Genomic DNA, 21,413 nt, shown 5'->3' with positions numbered 1-21,413 from the left:
CAGACAGGTCATAGTTTATAATAACTGACGGAAGGTCATCCAGTAAAGCAGAAGTAATATGTGGCGTTGTTCAAGGAAGTCTTATAGGCCCTTTGTTGTTCCTGATCTACATAAACGGTTTAGGAGATAATGTGAAAAGTGCTCTTATAATCTTTGCACATTATTCTGCCATTTACCGTTATGTAATGTCATCAGATGAGCAAAACTAATTGCAAATGATTTACACAAGACGTCTGCATGGTACAAATGTGGCAGTTGACTCTAAATCATGAAAAGTGTGAAGTCATCCACACGAGTACAAAAAAATCTGCTAATTTTGAGCTACACTATAAATCAAACAAATCTGAAGACTATCAACTCAAGTAAATACTAAGAGCTTACAATTATGAAAAACTGTGATTGGAACGATCCCATGGATAATGTTGTGGGGAAGTCAAATCACAAAAGACTGAGATTTATTGGCAGAACATTTATAGAGTGTAACAGATTTACTAAAGAGACGGTTTACACTATGCTTGTCCGTCTTCTGGACTATTGCTGTGAGATATGGGATGAACATAAGATAGGACTGACGAAGGACGTCGAAAAATTTCAAAGAAGGGCAGCTCCTTTTGATTTATCTCTAAATAGGAGAGAGGGTACCACACGCATGACATACGAATTGGAGTGGCAGTCATTAAAACAAAGGCATTTTTCGCGGTGACTGGACCTACTTACGAAATTTCGATCACCCACTTCGCCGTCAGAATGTGAAAATATTTTGTTGGCGCCCACCTACATAGGAAGAAGTGACCACCATAATAAAAAACAGTAATCAGAACTCGCATGGAAAGGTTTATGTGTTCGTTTTCTCCGCTCGTTGTTCGATAGTGGGACTGTAGAGAAGTAGCTTGAATGTGGTTCGATGAAACCTCTGCTAGGCACTTAATTTCGATTTGCAGAGTAATCACGCATATGAAGAAGTAGATGTAGACGACACTGACGCACGCATTGCGTAAGGTATCCTAATGATTAACATCGAAGCACCTACATGAAAAGGTTTGAGTTCTTGTAACGTGTTCCTCAGATTGTCAGAAAAAAAATATCATCTCTTCCAGGGAATTTCTTTCCAGTCATATCATAACTCCTGAGAAATAGGAACTGCCCTCCTGCCCATGTATCCAGGTGCTGCAACAGCCAAACCGGGTTTAACTCGTATGAATTCTAATGAAAGAACAACTTTTCGTCAACATTAGTTTGCAGGGAATGCCAAAAGAGGTGTTGACTCACACTCCCTAATTTTCCTTTCTTCCCTCCGTCAGCGGACACTGCATCAACTGATGCGTTACATCGCAAACACCTCAGGTGTGTCTCATGGAGTAAAATAAGGCAATGTTAGTGTTTAATGTCGAGACTGTTAGAAACGGAGCTCTATTTCAGTTATATGAAGCTCCTAAAGAGGAGTGACCGTAATATATTTAAGGTATTCGTTCTCCTGAACTGAAGAAGTTGTTAAGGAAACATAAATTGAAATTGGTGACTCGTATTTCAACATACTGTCGCGTTAAGTACAGTGCGTCGTTGGTTCTCGTGCGTTATGAAAACACCATGATGATCATTTGTAGTTCGTATGATGGCCTTAATCTTGATGATCTGCTTGGTAATATTCTGCTGAACTACGGCACTATGCCAGAATTACGACTCACGCTCGCTGGAGAAGTTGCTGAGATGGACGCTAGGGTCTGGTGAGAAGTCGAGGTTCTAACTCATCCAAAAGACCAAAAGACGTTCCATCGATTACAGGACGAGACTCGGGGCAGGCCAGTCTATTTCAGTAACGTGAGATCCGAGTTTCTCCTGGCGTGTACAACTTTCAAAATGTGCATCGGGTGACATGATAATACTGAGTCGACACCTAAGTCTACTGCCTTGTTGCCTTACCCGGGAAGCACTTCCAACAAGATGCATCGTATTTTTCGGAAATACGGTGTGAAATGTGTTTTCTGACCTCCATGTGAAATTGGAGTGCTTTTGGGTTCTGTTATGGATGATCTTGGTTTGCGTAAGGCAGGTGTATATCGCATTCCTTACAGTTGTGGCATTGTATACATTGGTCAGACTATCAGGACCGTAGAGGAGCGAGGTACTGAGCCTAAATGGCACACACGATTAGAGCAGCCAAGTATATCTGCTATCGTCTAACATTGTTTGGATACTAGTCACCCTATGCTATATAACAATACCGAGATATTGGCAAACACATCCAGCCATTGGGACAGTGTTATCAAGGAAACTATTGAGATTAGATCAGCGAGCAACCTTGTGAAGAGGGAAGGAGGTTTTTGCTTAAACACTGTAATCCTGCTCTCTCCCTTGTCAAAAACAGAGGGACAGAATCAATGTTACCTCACATGCTATCTCGTAGTGTTTTACTATCGATGACTCTGACTTTGGTCTTCTTTGGTAGCGTAAGTGTTCAGTGTGTGTGTGTGTGTGTGTGTGTGTGTGTGTGTGTGTGTGTGTGTCATCTTTCCTGAATTACTCCAAGAACCGACGTTATAAATTTGCTTGTACATCGCCAGTCCGCTACAGTTTGTGCCTTGAAAATGGCGGGGTGTAATCCCGCCGAAATATCGGCGGTAACTGTAAATATTGCCTGGATGAATTCCCGTAAGCTATTTCAGTAATGCTGTTGTCCGCAAACCATTGCCTTATAGATCCTGCTTCATGATAGGGAGCATGGGTAATGCTGACACAACCATCGTCACCGAACTGTTCCTCTACTGTACTGTTGCATATGTTCACATCCTTCCACATTTAGCGTTTTCTTAATCGTAATAAGGGAACCACAGCCTAACAATGAAAAATACGTCCACGCCACAACACCACCTTCTCTGCAGTTCTCGTTTGGTACTACGCATGTTGGTGGTAACGTTCTCCAGTTCAACAAAACAAAACCCTTTTATGATATAACGTGATTCAGCACTCCAAACGAATCGCTTCCCGTCATCTTTTGCCCAGCGGCGTTGCTCTTTACATCATATCAAGCGTTACTTAGCACTGATTTCAGAAACGTATCGTTAATGAGGAGCCATGTGCCCACTGCAAGCCATTCTTTTTAGCTCACTGCGCAGTCATCGCGCTATCTGGACTTCTGGTAGCCTTTTGGAACTCCGGTTAATTTATGCGATTTTTCACAACCACCCTCAGCAACGCTCGACGGTCCCCGTCAGTACATGGTGTATGCCTTATCTTGGTTTAGCTGTGGTTCTTACATCGAGTTTTCACTTGGAAGGTAGGAGACGAGGTACTGGCGGAATTAAAGCTGTGAGGACGGGGCGAGAGTCGTTCTTGGACAGCGTACGCGCTTCTTCCTGGGTATATAAATGCGAACGAGCTGCGCATTAGTTTGCGCAGTACGGACTGGGCGTGTTGTCCTTTCACACAACACACAAAACGGTTATTTAGTTCTCGAAAGATGAGAGTTTAGTAGTAACTTCGTCAGACAGTTTACTTTCGAGATTTGGTGATTTTGTAGACGGTGTGTCAAATGCCATGGAGAGACGAATTTTCTCTACAACATTTTTGATTCATTTGATCTGACTTTCCACTAAGTACTGTACTATCACTCTATGAAAAAAAACCTCAGCTTCGGGTTTGCAATTGGACGACAATTTCTGTTTCAGCGCGCTACGAATTAATTGTCTTTTTCATGTCGACATTTCTCTTAATAAAGGCGTATGTGTATGTATTGCACACTTGTTCTGTTTTCACGGAGATGCGATGTTGCACCCTTATTACACAGTTTTAACAATATTCACTGCGAGAGAAACTATTGAAATGACTTCCTCCCTGACAGATCTTCGTTTCAAAAACAGTTTAAATTGTGGTGGGATTACCTACACCCAACATGGGCTACAACCTGTAGCGTTGCTCTTGGGGGACGAAAGAATAAGAATTGTTTTTTTTTGTTTTTTTTTTTGAAAAATGTCGGAAAAGTGAATATTTTGGTGGGCCACTTGGCAACAGAATCAGGGATTGATTACACTATTATAATAACATATGTTGAGCATTAAATACCTGAATAAGAGCAGCATATTGATACATATATTTGAGATCGTTCGGAAGAAACAATATCATTTAGTGCATTTTTATAGTCGCCATGTAGTCATACCCGGATCGACACTAAGGGACCAGAAGATTTATAGCCTTTAAAAGAAATGCAACACTACACAAAAAAGTTGGTTCAGAAATAATAGGAAAACAATAATTATCCTTCTGCCTCATGCTGCGTTCGGCCCATCAGCGTGATCGTAATTTATGGTGATGAAGTAACACAAAATAATTATCATTCAGGTAAATAAGGAGATGGAATCATCAAGGTTAATTTACTAAAATAAGCACACTTATCTTTAACTCACGTTTTTTTTAATGCTACGTACCTTTTCATATTAAATTACAATAGATGACCATTGTCGTTAAATACTTTATACATAACAGTCAAAATGTCCTCTTGACGCTGTCTGTTCGAAATCAGTTACAAGAAACTACAAGTTTTCTGATTGGAAAAAATAACAATTAGCATATTCACTCATTATTTTCACATAAAATATAAAATACAGTTGTGGAACGCAGCAAGTCCGAGTCCGCCTTTCATAGAATACAAACAGTAAAAGGTGAGGCGCCAAAAGCCTCATTTGTCTTGAAACAACAGAATTCTTTTTTATACCATTAATCGATACATGTACATAGAGATTTACAGGCACCGCGCAAGAACGGCAAAGATAAAGAATAATAGATTCTGTCGCTGCTATGCGATGATTCATTTCTTTTACTTTACAATTGTTCGATAAGTTTAGGCCATCAGGCGTTTACTATTGAGCGTATATCAATGTTTGTGAGGCGAAAATTACTAATATTACACTGTCTCCCATGAGGAGGGAAGGAATACCGAAGGTATTACTTTCATCCTCATGCCCGTTGGTATTTTTGTAATTTTCGTGTATAACATACAGGTTATTAAAAGTTTCATTTTACATTCATTCCATAATAAAAGTATTAACATTTCAATTTGCAATTACTGGCGGTGGATCATTGTGAATGTGTTCTGTGTTTCTATCAGTCATTGTATGGGTTCAGTCTTTCTTGATGATGCTTAAAATTAAGGCTATAAGTACACATATTTACAAAATTTATAAGGAAATAGAGTCACACTTCATTTTTCATCGTTGCAAAAGTAATTTGACTATCACAACTGGTACACAACTTTCTGTTTTGACTGTATTCATTATATTGTCATCGTCTTGTCAGTTGATTGCCTTCTCCGTTATCGCACTTAATTATACATTTATTTTCGTCGCACATAAACTATTTATGGTAGACTTGGATTTTAGAGCGGCCACTGATGATGGCTTCGACAACAAAGTCCATATCTTTCACTTTCAGGGCTCGTGTGTGGCTCTCCGAATTATTTCACATATGAAACAGATAAAATATCTTATATTAGAATAGCTTACAAAACTGATTTTATATACATGTGGGATGGGATATAGGAGGATGGGATCCTTTGACGTATTTTCGTGTGCTTATTTTCATTCGTATCGTGTCCTCTCGTTAGAATTTATATTTCAACAGTGTTCAGAGGTGACCTTGTACTTATCTCTGTGTACAATCAGTCATTATAATAATTACGCTAACTTCTCTATCTTAGAGTCTCTCAGAAGGTGTATGATACATCCAAAAATGTTTTCAGTACTGGGTGTGAATGTTTTTGCTACAGAATGTAGCGCACAGCAACTGTGTTGGCGGTTGAACGTTTACATTATTTCGTCACATGGTGGCTGTCGGGCTCCACTGTTGCGAGCAATCTTGAAATTCAGTCTGTGCGCGCGCACGTGACCGAAGCTTTCTTGCAGAGCGTTGATTTCGTGTTTGAGGTGCCGTGCGTCGCTTTTGTTCGGCGGATCGTGGCTTTGTGCTTTTTAGATTGTTGGAGGGAGCTTCTGCCACCGAAACTGCCTCACATCACTTCCTGTCCACTATCCAATTACGGATTCACAGGTAAGTGGTAGCTACCGCTGCAACTGCATGTGTGGAATGACACTGACTATTACACACTGCACACATCAATGAATTTTTCACACATATGGTGCAGTATAATACTGCCACTGAAAATCGTCGAACTTTAAAACTTCACTTGCACTGTGGTGACCGTCTGCGTGAACGGTGTATTAAAAGAAATTCTCGCTTCATAACATCACACGGTGTTTAAAAGTTGATTTACATACTAATATTTACAATAGTTCATTTAAATCAAGAAATAATGTAATTGACCACTTTGAATGAGAACAATTGTTTCTTAATTAGTATTTTTTTTATTCATGCCTACGTTCACAGGTAAGGTATTATAAGTCCTTTTTCTTTGACCAAATTCATTCCACTCTCCTTTACAAATTAATTTCATTCATAGTAATCTTTATCACGCTTGCTTATTCATTTTATAGGCTCAATACATTTTCTTTAATGCTCATCTTATTTAATGACTTGTGAGGAAAGCTTTACTTATGTCAAAGTTTCTCTCGTATGTGCTTGTCTTTAAAGAAAGTTCGAGGACAGATTTGAAAATAGCAATTCTGCCTCTGGAATGCGTGTAGAAATACAAATAGTCGAAAAAGGAAAGTGGGAAAAGCGGATCTATTCGCGGATCGTCGACAGAACTTAATTTACTCCTCAACCAGGTCGAAAACATAATTTACAAGACGCATCAGAAAAGCAATTTGCGCGTCGCGAACCTACTCATTTTTATACGTAGTGCCTCACTTCCGAAGCACACGTGCATCTTTACAAGTTGATCCTGGGGAGTGGATAGGATCAAGGTTTGATTTGCACTTAGGAAAGGGATTCAATAATCACATAATCACAGAGAAAATAATAAATATTGCAGTGCACACTTAAAATCTATCACTTCAAGCATGTATATCTAATATGTATCTTGCTGCAGCTTGCTTACTACTCTTTGCTCATTTCTTAGACTAAGTCAGTTTTATGCATTATGCATTTGGGTATTAATTATCATTTGTATATATAAGGCTGTCACTAAAGTGTTGTTGTTTGCTGCTGTCGCGACCTGTGAAACTTGGGCGAGATTCATATTCTATTTCCTGCTAGCTTGTGAAATTGTAGTATCGCTAATGCTCAATAGTACCGTGAAGTTGCCATAATAAACCATGTTACCCATATGTTCTTTTTACTCAGCTTGTTTATAGTCTGGACTCATCTTACTTTACGTTATATAATGAACTTCCTTTTTATTCCATCACGCTTTTACTTAAGGTTAACGTCAGTCCTTTTTAGAACAATTGCAATGCGTTATCAATCTGTTCATGCTTAATCCTAGGTATCTGTTTACTTCAAAGAGACGTTATTTTATCGTTGGCACAGGACTGTACTGGAAGTTACAAGTTAAATCTACCGACTGTTTGCGTTAACAGGTGGTGCCTTATTTACGTCACATTTGAAAATAGGGAATAGCCCCATGGAATCGAATATTTTCACATTACTTTCCTCTTTTGTCTGGACGTTAAGTATTTTCTTTCAAAACGTCATTAATTTGCCCTCGATTAAATTTCACTTTCTAATACTAAGCACATATAACCATCATTTTCATATTATTATTTAGCGAGAGAAGTGCATTATTCGCTCCTTCCTGCTCATTCTCAAATTACTATTTTGCGTGAGAAGTGCATTATTCGCTCCTTCCTCTTTCCTCATTTTAGTACCTCGGCGCTAATTAATATCTGTCGAGTACATCATTTTTCTTACATCCTAAATTATAACTAAAATTGAAATCGCCTCTAGGACATGTCCTCCTGTTTTCATAAAGATTATTCATGTAAATACTTGTCTACAACTTATTCTGTATTTCATTTTCCAGACGCATTGTTTTAATACATAAGGTTTCCTTTTAGTACCGGCTAACGTCCGTAGTCAGTTCAGTTCAGTTCTTGTTACTCATTGGTTAATCCTGATCTCCAATACCTTAGAATTTTCTTACAGCTTAAATTAACTTAATTCCTGGCTTATAAAATTTTCTTAAATCATGATGGTGGAACAATCCTTTGATTTTATTCGTGGCAGGGTCAGATAACAAATAGCTACCAAAGTGTGGTTTCCTCATTATCACAAACGGACCTTCATAAATGTGTTGCGACTTAAGATTCTTCTTTAACAACAGGAACGGTTTAAAGTGAGTCCTGACTAATAAGTAACTCCAAGAAACTTCTGCAGATGCTCTTCAAGAGCCTCAGGTCTCGTTCTTATGGATACTATAATTTTATTCATTAATCTTGCATCTAGGACTACCCTTACGCTACCATCTCATTTTAGTACAGACAATAAAGGACTCGAATAAGGTGACTGAGATACTTCTATCACATTCCAGCGTAACATTTTCCTGATCCCGCGCTTGACAGCTTTGCGTCTCGTATTTGGAATGGAATAGCTTGCTCTACAGTTCTACATCCATTCGATATTCAAAGCCTTTTATTAGTCCAGGTTTCTTAGAAAATACTTGAACGTAATCTGTTAACAAATTGTAAAGCTCATTCTTCTGTTGTTTGGATATTTCAGTGGACTCACTAGCTTTACCGTATAATTCATTCTGACCGGGAATTAGGTCTTTATACTCATCGTCATTAACACTTTCAAGATATGTCACGTCTTCTGTCTGACTGTACTGTTTTCTTTTAGTCCATGGCCGTACTGACATTTGAAGCACCCCAAAGTTCGTCTTCACCTTACTTCTTAACAAATTTACAGTTATTTGTTGCTGGCTCGCTGCTAGAGTACAGATTCCACACTCGATGTCAATTTTAGCTTTCGTCTGCCTCAAGAATTCCATACTGAGGATACATGGCACTGATAGGTTTTTAACAATAAGAAAAATGCACGTTACTAAAATAGACTCTATCTGGATTTGAAGCTGAGTCTGAAGATTTACACATTGTGTTAGTGGACCAATTGCTGCCGAAACGGTGCAACCTTGAATTGCAAGTGATAAAACTTTCAGTACAGAGGATATTTGCTTAAATAAACATAAATATAAGACATTTATATTAGCTCCTGTATCTACAATGGCTGTTACTGAAGCTTGAACTTGTTCGTCCCATACGTCATCATTGTCTTTCATCTCAGTGTCTGCTACTAGATCATCCCGTAAGCTTGTCTCTTTGTCATACCTAATTGCTTTAATTTCGTGTGGACTAAGGGACAGGGTGCCCCCATTCAAACCTACAGCATCCGCTAGGAGGCTCAAAGGTGCTGCTTTTAATTTTCCGCTCGACGCTTACTTTCCTGCTGATTTGTATTTCTTAAAGTTTCTTCCGTCTGGAACTGGTGTTGGTTTTGTGGTACGAACTCGGTTGGAAATGGATCTTGTTGTCCTGGAGTATTCGCTCGCATAGTAAATTTGCGTATTATGCGGGCGTTTAGGCTTCAGACTACCCGAAGGTCCGTTCGCTTGTTGCGTGAAGTGTATATTTTGTGGGTGAAAGGTATTTTGCTGTGGCTTGTGTTGATTGTAACCGTTACTGAAAGGTGTACGTTGGTCTCCACCTTGATTATGCCATTTATTTCCTTTCCACTGACGATTTGAATCGTAAGACTGATCGTTTTGATAATTACCGTTATCGGTTGCGTGTTTCCATTATGGCTGGGGCTGTGTATTATAATGTGCGTTTTCGTACTGAGGTGTTGACGAATTGTATATTGGATTGTATCTCTGGCCGTTATTGTAGTTATTTTTGTATTTACTGTTGGAGAACGTAGTGGGTTCATTTTTAAACCGTTGTGAGATTGGTACTGGCCGTCGCTGGCTTTCGCTTGGCCACCATTGTTGCCTGCGTATTCTGTATTGTGCTGGCCGCCTGCACTGAAGTGGGCGTTGCCAACATCAACTCTAGCGTCCTCGTAAATCAGATCTAATGAGTCTAACACAGATAGGAAGGTGTCCGTATCGTCCTCAGACACGTTTACTAACTTTTCTCTGATCGCAATCGGTAGCTTAGTTTTTAGAATCATAATAACGTCTTCGGCGGTGATCTGCGAATCCCACAACTTGATTTTCGCTAAAAACTTTTCAAAATATCTTCTCAAGCTACCGCGCTTACTGTTAAACACTTCGGCGTTGTAAACCTCTTTTCTCAGGCGCTGCTGCACACCAGAACTCCAGAATTTAGCTAAAAACATCTGTTCAAACTCTTTGTAACTTTTACAAGAGTCGACCATTTCGGTTCCCCATAAGGCAGCATCGCCTACGATAAATCCAGTGACGAATTGAATTCGCTGGCTGTCACTCCAGCTATACGGGAAAATTCCTGAAAAATTTCGGAGGAACACTATAGGATGAATTTCTCTTTTCTGTGGGTGAAAGGTCTGAAAAACACGATGTTTGATCACGCTTTCCTCCTGCATCAAACTGAAATAAGTGGGTGGGCTGGTACTCTGGTTAAATTGTGATTCTATAGAACTATGAGTTTGAGCGTTATCAAATGGTGAACGGTAATGTACCTGCTGTTGTGCATTACATCGTGGTGAATTATTCCACTCTCCTGACACGGGAGATGGGGAATTTTCAACTTTAGATTTTAGTGTACGAACTTCATCAAATATCTGTTGACGTCAGTCAGGTCAATGTTGAGCTAACGTTCGTCTTATCTGGCCTAATTCTGCCATCAGTGTCTCCTGTTTTTCCAGGGTCTGCCAATATTTCAAAGGTCACGTTTTTGACAGTTTCCCTGAGTTCGTTCTTGACCTTGTTTTCTATGAATCCGTCTTTGTTTTTAATCCACTCTTGGTAGTGGTCGGACAATGCTTTACCATTTGCCTTAACAGTATTCTTTATTTGATCCTCTACATTAAGAGTTTCAATCTGTTTGGAAAGATCATCAACAACATTCTCGATCGTGTCTACTGCGGTTTTAACTCCCTTGACCTCATCAGAGATTGCAGTATAATCTTCTTTTAAGGTCGAAGCTTGTTTTTGATATTCCATCACTTTTGAATTTATCTCTCCCTTGGCTCTTCGATTTTTTCATCTAACCGTTTTGAAATATCCTCTATTTTTGACTGTACTTGTGTGTCAATTTCTAGCCTCATGGCCGTGATCTGACTACTGATTTGGCTTTGGACATTACCTAACGGGTATTTAAACCAGCTGTTATGTCTGCCTTTAGTTCGGCCTTTACCGAATTTAACCGTGTATTTAGGTCATTCATCTCCGTTTGCAGATCTGTTTTTACTGAATTTATGTCTGCTTTTACTGAATTTATGTCTGCTTTTACTGAATTGCACATATTTGTAAGAAACTGATTTTTATTATCCTGTCTTTCGGCCTTCTCTTTTTCTTCGCGGGCCTTTTCATCTAATCTTTCCTGTTTTTGACTTTCGAACTTACGTTCCATTAGTGCTTCGATCATTGCAGCCAAGTCATTTTTTTTCAAAAGCGGGAATAGTGTGCACCCTAGGACCAGCTTCTGAAAATTCGGTCGAGGCTACTTCTGCCTCCGCTCGTGTACCTATCGCGCGTGATCGTAATGTATAGTGAGGTCCATTCGCATCACTGCTGTCGTCTGCTGTTGTTTGTGTCCGAAGTTTACCGCAAGCCATGCTCATGAATTATTTGTAAAACGTCAAAATGCTACAGATATTGTTTGTCACTGCCGTCAGTCGTTTGTCTGTGCCGTAGTGCTATGGCTTACTGGGACCTAAGACTTCGAACTAGTATCTATGGTCGAAGACCTAAGATGAAATTTTAACTCAGAGTAACAACTGACGTTCATGTACTCCAAGAAGACAAGATGGTTCCTACTAATTACAAACAAATTAAATATCACACGTTTTACCACTTGAGCGTAGTTATCCGCCATATCGTAATTTTTTTATGCACTGACAACAATGGTACACTTTCACTGAATTTAACTACATAAGACTGGACTATGGACAAATTGATATAAAGCTGTTTCAAGGCAAGGAAAGACAGGTTTACGTTCTTATCAACTCGAAAGATGCAATGTCACTACGAAAGCTTGGCTAATGCGTATAAAAATTTCACTTACTATGGCTATCTTGATGGTGATACGGATGGATACTCTCGTTTTTTGGTAATTTCATCAATCGTTCTTCTAAATTAATTAAAAGGTTTTCCCAGTTCTCTTTCTCGGTTGAATTGCATCCACATGAAAAAATGAAACAATTGTTAGAACAAGAACTGAAAATTTTTTAGAGACATACATGAAAGCATGCGAAGTTCAGAAGAACGCGAAATCCTGAAGATGGGCTAAAATTTACAGACGCGCGAAATTTGGCACGTACTTCGATGCGAGATGCCTTTAATAGGTTCCACAACGAAACATTGTCTCGAAATTTGGTAGAAAATCCGAAGAAATTCTGGTCGTATGTAAAGTACACAAGCGGCAAGACGCAGTCAATACCTTCGCTGCGCAGTGCCGATGGTACTGTTATCGACGACTGCGCCGCTAAAGCGGAGTTATTGAACGCAGTTTTCCGAAATTCCTTCACCAGGGAAGACGAATGGAATATTCCAGAATTTGAAACACGAACATCTGCTAGCATGAGTTTCTTAGAAGTAGATACCTTAGGGGTTGCGAAGCAACTCAAATCGCTTGATACGGGCAAGTCTTCAGGTCCAGATTGTATACCGATTAGGTTCCTTTCAGATTACGCTGATACTATAGCTCCCTACTTAGCACTCATATACAACCGCTCGCTCACCGATAGATCTGTACCTACAGATTGGAAAATTGCGCAGGTCGCACCAGTGTTCAAGAAGGGTAGTAGGAGTAATCCATTTAACTACAGACCTATATCATTGACGTCGGTTTGCAGTAGGGTTTTGGAGCATATACTGTATTCAAACATTATGAATCACCTCGAAGGGAACGATCTATTGACACGTAATCAGCATGGCTTCAGAAAACATCGCTCTTGTGCAACGCAGCTAGCTCTTTATTCGCACGAAGTAATGGCCGCTATCGACAGGGGATCTCAAGTTGATTCCGTATTTCTAGATTTCCGGAAAGCTTTTGACACCGTTCCTCACAAGCGACTTCTAATCAAGCTGCGGAGCTATGGGGTATCGTCTCCGTTGTGCGACTGGATTCGTGATTTCCTGTCAGGAAGGTCGCAGTTCGTAGTAATAGACGGCAAATCATCGAGTAAAACTGAAGTGATATCAGGTGTTCCCCAGGGAAGCGTCCTGGGACCTCTACTGTTCCTGATCTATATAAATGACCTGGGTGACAATCTGAGCAGTTCTCTTAGGTTGTTCGCAGATGATGCTGTAATTTACCGTCTAGTAAGGTCATCCGAAGACCAGTATCAGCTGCAAAGCGATTTAGAAAAGATTGCTGTATGGTGTGTCAGGTGGCAGTTGACGCTAAATAACGAAAAGTGTGAGATGATCCACATGAGTTCCAAAAGAAATCCGTTGGAATTCGATTACTCGATAAATAGTACAATTCTCAAGGCTGTCAATTCAACTAAGTACCTGGGTGTTAAAATTACAAACAACTTCAGTTGGAAGGACCACATAGATAATATTGTCGGGAAGGCGAGCCAAAGGTTGCGTTTCATTGGCAGGACACTTAGAAGATGCAACAAGTCCACTAAAGAGACAGCTTACACTACACTCGTTCGTCCTCTGTTAGAATATTGCTGCGCGGTGTGGGATCCTTACCAGGTGGGATTGACGGAGGACATCGAGAGGGTGCAAAGAAGGGCAGCTCGTTTTGTATTATCGCGTTATAGGGGAGAGAGTGTGGCAGATATGATACACGAGTTGGGATGGAAGTCATTACAGCATAGACGTTTTTCGTCGCGGCGAGACCTTTTTACGAAATTTCAGTCACCAACTTTCTCTTCCGAATGCGAAAATATTTTGTTGAGCCCAACCTACATAGGTAGGAATGATCATCAAAATAAAATAAGAGAAATCAGAGCTCGAACAGAAAGGTTTAGGTGTTCGTTTTTCCCGCTCGCTGTTCGGGAGTGGAATAGTAGAGAGATAGTATGATTGTGGTTCGATGAACCCTCTGCCAAGCACTTAAATGTGAATTGCAGAGTAGTCATGTAGATGTAGATGTAGATGAAATGATTTTTAATCAAGTCCCTGTTCGGGCGCCAAGTGTAGCGTTGCTCTTGGGGGACGAAAAGAAAAAGAATTGCTATTTTTTTCTTTTTTTAAATGTCGAAAAAGTGAATATTTTGGTGGGCCACTTGGCAACAGAATCAGGGATTCATTACACTAATATAATAACATACGTTGAGCATTAAATACCTGGATAAGACCAGCATATTGATAAATATATTTGAGATAGTTCGGAAGAAACATTATCAATTCTGTGCATTTTTATAGTTGCGATTTAGTCATGGCCGGATCAACACTAAGGGACCAGAAGATTTATAGCCTTTAAAAGAAATGCAACACTACACAAAAAAGTTGGTTCAGAAATAATAGGAAAACAATAATTTTCCTTCTGCCTCATGCTGCGTTCGGCCCATCAGCGTGATCGTAATTTATGGTGATGAAGTAACACAAAATAATTATCATTCAGGTAAATAAGGAGATGGAATCATCAAGGTTAATTTACTAAAATAAGCACACTTATCTTTAACACACGTTTTTTTAATGCTATGTACCTTTTCATATTAAATTACCATAGATGACCATTGTTGTTAAATACTTTATACATAACAGTCAAAATGTCCTCTTGACGCTGTCTGTTCGAAATCAGTTACAAGAAACTACAAGTTTTCTGATTGGAAAAAATAACAATTAGCATATTCACTCATTATTTTCACATAAAATATAAAATACAGTTGTGGAACGCAGCAAGTCCGAGTCCGCCTTTCATAGAATACAAACAGTAAAAGGTGAGGCGCCAAAAGCCTCATTTGTCTTGAAACAACAGAATTCTTTTTTATACCATTAATCGATACATGTACATAGAGATTTACAGGCACCGCGCAAGAACGGCAAAGATAAAGAATAATAGATTCTGTCGCTGCTATGCGATGGTTCATTTCTTTTACTTTACAATCGTTCGATAACTTTAGGCCATCAGGCGTCTACTATTGAGCGTATATTAATGTTTGTGAGGCGAAAATTACTAATATTACAGACCTCAATGACTTCTTTCGCTGTAAGAGCTGAAAGAACCATCGGCCGATTAAACACCCCTCGCAACGCACTAGCGCAATCGTGGCACTACCAATGGGCTGCTCTTCCTTCTGCAGGTGGGCATAACCCAGGGACATCCGCTTAGTCATCGCCATGGGTGACATTTGCCATACATAAATATCAACTAAAGTATCCACCAAGTGACCGACTTCTACGGGGTGGTCGGAAACTGCGAGAACGACTTGCAAGGATGTTGCAGAGCAGGTTTTGCTGAGAAATAATTGTTAAGAAAGAAATTCGATACCTTGCGCCTGTTTCAGCGGGCAACCTACCCTACAACACCTCTCTAAGCTTTTCGAACTGTTTCTAACCAGCCAGTATGTTTTTTTTTTACGTTCTCTGTTAGAATTTAATTTGTCGATTTTAAAAGACTCAGGTTTAATTTATATTATGAATTACGATGTTTATATTCAGATTTTGGAACTCTTTACCTTTTTTTTTTTACTAATATTAGACTCTCCATGAGGTTTATCAATGCACTGTGTAAAATGTTGGTTGTGCATTGAAACCGCAAATTACTTACATAAAATTTCATATTTTCAGTCACACATAAGTTGGAGCTCTTGTATCCCGCCTAGAAGGTAGTTCGTGGGTCTGCTTCTGGAAACAAAGGTTGGCCAAATGAAGGCGACTAGGAGCAGGTGAGGTAAAACATGTCGGTACTGCAGTATGGATTTAAATCACCTTTAGCAAGAATACATAACTTCGCAATGAGTAGCGAATTGTCCCGGCAGTCTGCTGTTGATGAAATGGATAGAATCTGTATCGTATCTCATAGACCTCCACAGCACCGGCTTGAGGGCGCTGTCGTCGGTGTCTGTCGTAGTGTGAACTTAAGAACTTGCAACTAAGCCGTGGCATCGTTGCTATCGATACCACACGAGCTCTACAGAATTATGCATCTTGGCAGGGAGACGGGGGGGGGGGGGGGGCATGTCCAGAAATTGAGAAGGCATATCACTATCATTGCATAGGGACCATCTGACCGCCGTGTCACGTCAGCAGAGGATGCGGATAGGTGGGGCGTGTGGTCAGCACACCGCCTCTCGGTCGTTATGCTGGTGTTCATTGACCGTAGCCGCTACTATTCGGTCGAGTAGCTCCTCAATTGGCGTGACGAGGTTGAGTGCACCCGGAGAAATGGCAACAGCGCATGGCGGCCCGGATGGTCAACCATCCAAGTGCCGGCCACATACGACAGCGCTTAACTTCGGTGATCTGACTGGAATCGGTGATTCACTGCGGCAAGGCCATTGCCACTAGCATTGCCTAATGGCCAGTTACCGTCACATTGTACTTTATGAAGTTAAATGAAAAATTCATATGATGTGCAGGCTCTAGCCATTGATCTACTTCCCAGTGATACTTCCGACCCACAGTCGACATTTACTTACGAAGATGGGTCAAGATAATCGTAATAAGAAGTCGTTGAAATAAAAATCCCTGAAATAACGATGTCACCTTGACGTTTATTTTGGATAAAATACAATAAACCTATTACCTGTCGTAGTGCTATTCTGAATAATATTGCTATCACCCACAATCTGAACAGCTTAGAACTATTACAACTCCATTTGCATGCATCACAACATCTCAGTATGATACGGAAAACGGAAGTGCTTGCCACACGAAAAAGTAAGTAAATACGAAAATAGGGGCGAAAACATTCTAGAAGATAGGTTAACTCCCAGCAAAACTTTTGTCATCAACATCGTTTGGTTGCAGATGGCAAGCTACCTGTAATAATTAACACAAGGGTCATCCAGAAAATTCATGCTCACCAAATGTAAAGGTATTTACAAAAAGAAAGGATCTCTTGTTTGAACTAAAAATGCACATAATTTTATAATCATTTAACTAAAATGTTCACATTGCAGAATAAATAAAAACGAAAAGCCCTGATGATGGCACAGTGGTGCAGAAACATGTTTGGATACTGAGAAAAACGGTGTTTTCATAACTGGTGGACCTCACATCGAAAAAGAAAAAAAAAAATTAACTGCAAACACGGCTTATACATGGAACTGCAACATCAAAAAGATGGATATCCATTTACATGATATTACAAAAGAGGACATTACCTTTTAGTTTATATCACAAGACAACTAATAATCCAATAGCTTTTTTTCCTTTCATCCTAAGAGCCACGGCGTAAAAGGATGGGCACAGATCTCGGAACTGCCAGCAAATTCTACGCTCGCAGCAGTCGACGCGAACTGTTAACTTTCGCGCACATCGTGTGCTTACTAGACAAAATGTAGCAGGATATACCACAAAGAGTGCTGTGTTAAACACAAGCTATTTTGGGCACTTATGCTTCTTTCGTAAGTTACTTTAGGAACCTCCGATCGACTTTACAAGCTGACTCAGTGCAGCCAACAGGTTATCGTATTTCTGTCACAACGCCTGTCATTTTGTGAGCAAAGCATGAATAAGCATTAATTCCAGTACACTGCAAGGGTTCACAATTTTCAAGAGCAATTTTACATCCGACTTGGTCCCCAAAAGCACATTTGTGGTCATGTGTAACTGAAATAAAGACTAATGAGTTGATGTAGATTTGTTTGTTGTGTGTTTGTTTTATAATGCTGTAGCACTGGAGGCAACGTAATGTAGTGATACAGTGACGAGAAGGTGCTTTGTGGCAAAGCAGAACCCACGGTTGCAAAAAATACCTACCGTGCATCCGTCCACGCCAGCACCAGCGGGCGGCCGTAAATAAAAATAACTTGATTGTTAAAAGCTGAGGAGAATGTTGTTCATTTTCCTGGAAAATGATTATGAATGAAAGTAATTTGGGGTTTATCGTCAGTACGATATTACATGAGAGGTGCATAGTTTAATTTTTGCTTGAGAGTAAACTTTTCGGAAGCAGTAGCGCTCACTCACGAATTGGCCGCAGGAATTGTGGTAGCTCACCCAAGATGTGTTTAAGTCAGCATTGCACATAGGGTAAGTCGTGTGAGAGACGTAACTTGCTCACTAGCGAAGAATTAAAGATTTAGTCTATCAGTTAACACTGAGGTGACAAAAGTCACTGAATACCTCCTAATATCCTGTTGGATCTCTTTTTGCCCGGCTTAGTGCAGCAACTCGACGTGACGTGGACTCAATAACTCGCTGGAAGTCGCCGGCAGAAATATTGAGGCATACTGCCTATAAAACCGTCCATAAATGCGAACGTACTGCCGGTGCAAGATTTTGTGCGCAAAGTGACCTCTCACTTATGTTCCGTAAATGTTCGATGGAATTCATGTAGGACGATCTGGGAGACGAAACCATTCGCTCGAATTATCCTGAATGTTTTTCAAATCAGTTGCAAGCAATTGTGACCCGGTGAAGTGGCGCATTGTCATCCATAAAACCTCGTAGTTGATCCGGAACAGGAAGTCCATGAAATGGTTTCCCAGTGGCCGAAGATAGCCACTCACGGTCAATGATTCAGATTGACCAGAGGGTCCATTCCATTCCATGTAAATGCAGTCCACATCATTACGGAGACACCACCAACTTGCACGATGCCTTCAAAAATGGTTCAAATGGCTCTGAGCACTATGGGACTTAATACCTGAGGTCATCAGTCCCATAGAACTTAGAACTACTTAAACCTAACTAACCTAGGGACATCACACACATCCATGCCTGAGGCAAGATTCGAACCTGCGACCGTAGCGTTCGCGAAGTTCCAGACTGAAGCGCCTAGAACCGCTCGGCCACATCGGCCGGCACGATGCCTTCTTTACAAGTTGATTCCATAGCTTCGTTGGATCTGCGCCACACTAGAACCCTATCATATGCTCTAGGGTCAAACCGATATGGCCTCGAAACCGGGATACGCGCTGTACGTAATGTCTTTCTTTCAGCAAAGGCACTCGTGTTGGTAGTCTGCTACCATAGACCATTAACGCCAAATTTGACCACACTGTCCTAACGGGTACGTTATTCGTACATCCCACATAGATTTCCGCGGTTATTTCACGCACAGTTGCTTGTTTGTTAGCGCTGACAATTCTATGCAAACACCGCTGCTCTCGGTCGTTAAGTGAAGTCGGCGGCCACTGTCTTGTCCGTGGTGTGAGGTAATGCCTGAAATTTGGCATTCTCGGCACACTCTTAACGCTGTTGATATCGGAAGTGCACTGTCCTTTTATACCTTGCGTACGCGAAACTGCCGCCATCTGTTTGCGTGCATATGAGTGTCTCACTACTTCTGTAACCTCAGTGTCGGGCACTCTGAGCAGCATTAAGATGTGATTCTGTCGCTTTATCTGAGGGGAACTAAACGTGATATCATTCAGTAATATTGGATGTATTGCAGTTTTCTGTTGTCTTTTTGCGTGCTGGACGAAGTTAAATCGATTAGTTTGGTGATATTTGGTTCGGATCGGAGAGCCATCTGTTTCGAAGTAACAAAAGAATTGTTTCTGTCGAATTCGCTCCAAGTTAGTTGAGTCGAAGCTTTCCGATAAATTGTAGTACTATTGTGTATTTGGGGGCTATGTGTGAGATTGTAGTATGATTAGTTGATTTTTTGACAGAGACTATGTACACTTGTATGGAACTTTATAACTAAGTAACAAAAGAAGTGTTTCTGTCGAATTCGCTCCAAGTTAGTTGAGTCGAAGCTTTCCGATAAATTGTAGTACTATTGTGTATTTGGGGGCTATGTGTGAGATTGTAGCATGATTAGTTGATTTTTTGACAGACTATGTACACTTGTATGGAACTTTATACAGAAAAAGCAGATTCAATTTTACGGCTCAGATGTCAGTGTTTCACTTTGTCCTCAATGGAACTGAATTGATAACCACAGAAGCATTTGACTGAGCAAATACACATCTCCCATTCACTTCAAATAGAAAGTTACGAGTGGCTTAAAGTAACGTCTTTAATTTTCGTGATATGTTGGTCCAACGTCTGAAACGACTGTGTAGCCTAACCTGTTAAATGTCCGAGTTTAAGTGGCTCGGGCTCAAACGGGTACGTTTTTATTCCTTTCATTAATATTCAGTACGGCTGTCAGGGTGCTCCCAGCCTTCGTAACAGACCACCGTGCCACCATGTTGTGTAAGAGAAATAAAATATTGTTCTTTAAAGAAAAAAACTGTTCATTCTGAAATATTAGTAAACTGAAACCAACCCACTGTCCGTTGATGCAAAGTAACGAAAACAAGTTACTAAGGAAAGTGAAAATTTTAAGGAAGAAAATATTACGAAAAGGCATCAGAGATGTTTGCCAATAATTGTGGAGTAGATAAAGATATATTAAGTATTTGTTGTGTAAGAGTCTGAAAAGGAAAACGAAACAAATTTGAAAGAGATATGAGCAATAATCTGAGTATTACGAAAAGAAAGTAACATTTGTATTTGAAACTTCCTGACATATTAAAACTGTCTGTCGGACCGAGACTGGAAATCGCGATGTTTGCCTTTCACGGGAGAATGCTCTACCAACTTGGTAGAGCACTTGCCTGCGAAAGGAGTGAATATTTCTTTTCAACATTAGTACGGTTTGTATTATGAAACATTCTGTTATGGTATCAAAGAAAATGATTTTCAACAGACAATCTGATAAGAGTTATGTCGCTGACTTGTAGTTGCATTCATCTCTGACTTGAGAGGAAAGATTTCTAGTCTTTAAATGTAAACATTTCACACTGAACTGCAGTATGAACACTGGAATAAAAATATCGGGCTTACTTATTTCAAGTGCATTTGAAGACGGTTTTGTGAGTACTCAATCCGCTGGTTGGTAAGTGTCACGAAGAAAATCCAGAGCGATGTAGACATGAGAGGCATAAAAGCGTATGGCTGATCGCCATTCAAGTTTGACTTAAATTTTATTACTAAAGTAGTGGATTATTAGGTATTCAGCGATCTAGCCCCAAGACGGACTTTGTTTCCGAAACCAATATTAATTATGCAATATAGTGCCATCATATTCATGGAGGAAAGTTACATAAACAGATTACGTTATCACAAAAACGTTATTTCGTTTGTTTCAATGTCATTATGCGAGCAATATTCGCGTAACATTTTGGTCATTCGTAATAAGACTAGTTACTAGCAGATTAATATTTCACTCGTATGCTATAATTCTGGACTACTTTTACGAAGTCAATAGACGAGCTGTATATGTGCTGAAGTGCTTTAAGCCCGTGATTAATCTTGAAAATCA

This window comes from Schistocerca gregaria, chromosome 3 (assembly GCF_023897955.1).
Source record: "Schistocerca gregaria isolate iqSchGreg1 chromosome 3, iqSchGreg1.2, whole genome shotgun sequence".
Classification (NCBI taxonomy): Eukaryota; Metazoa; Arthropoda; class Insecta; order Orthoptera; family Acrididae; genus Schistocerca; species Schistocerca gregaria.
The sequence above is the reverse complement of the archived record's forward strand: the minus strand, read 5'-3'. Positions refer to the sequence as shown.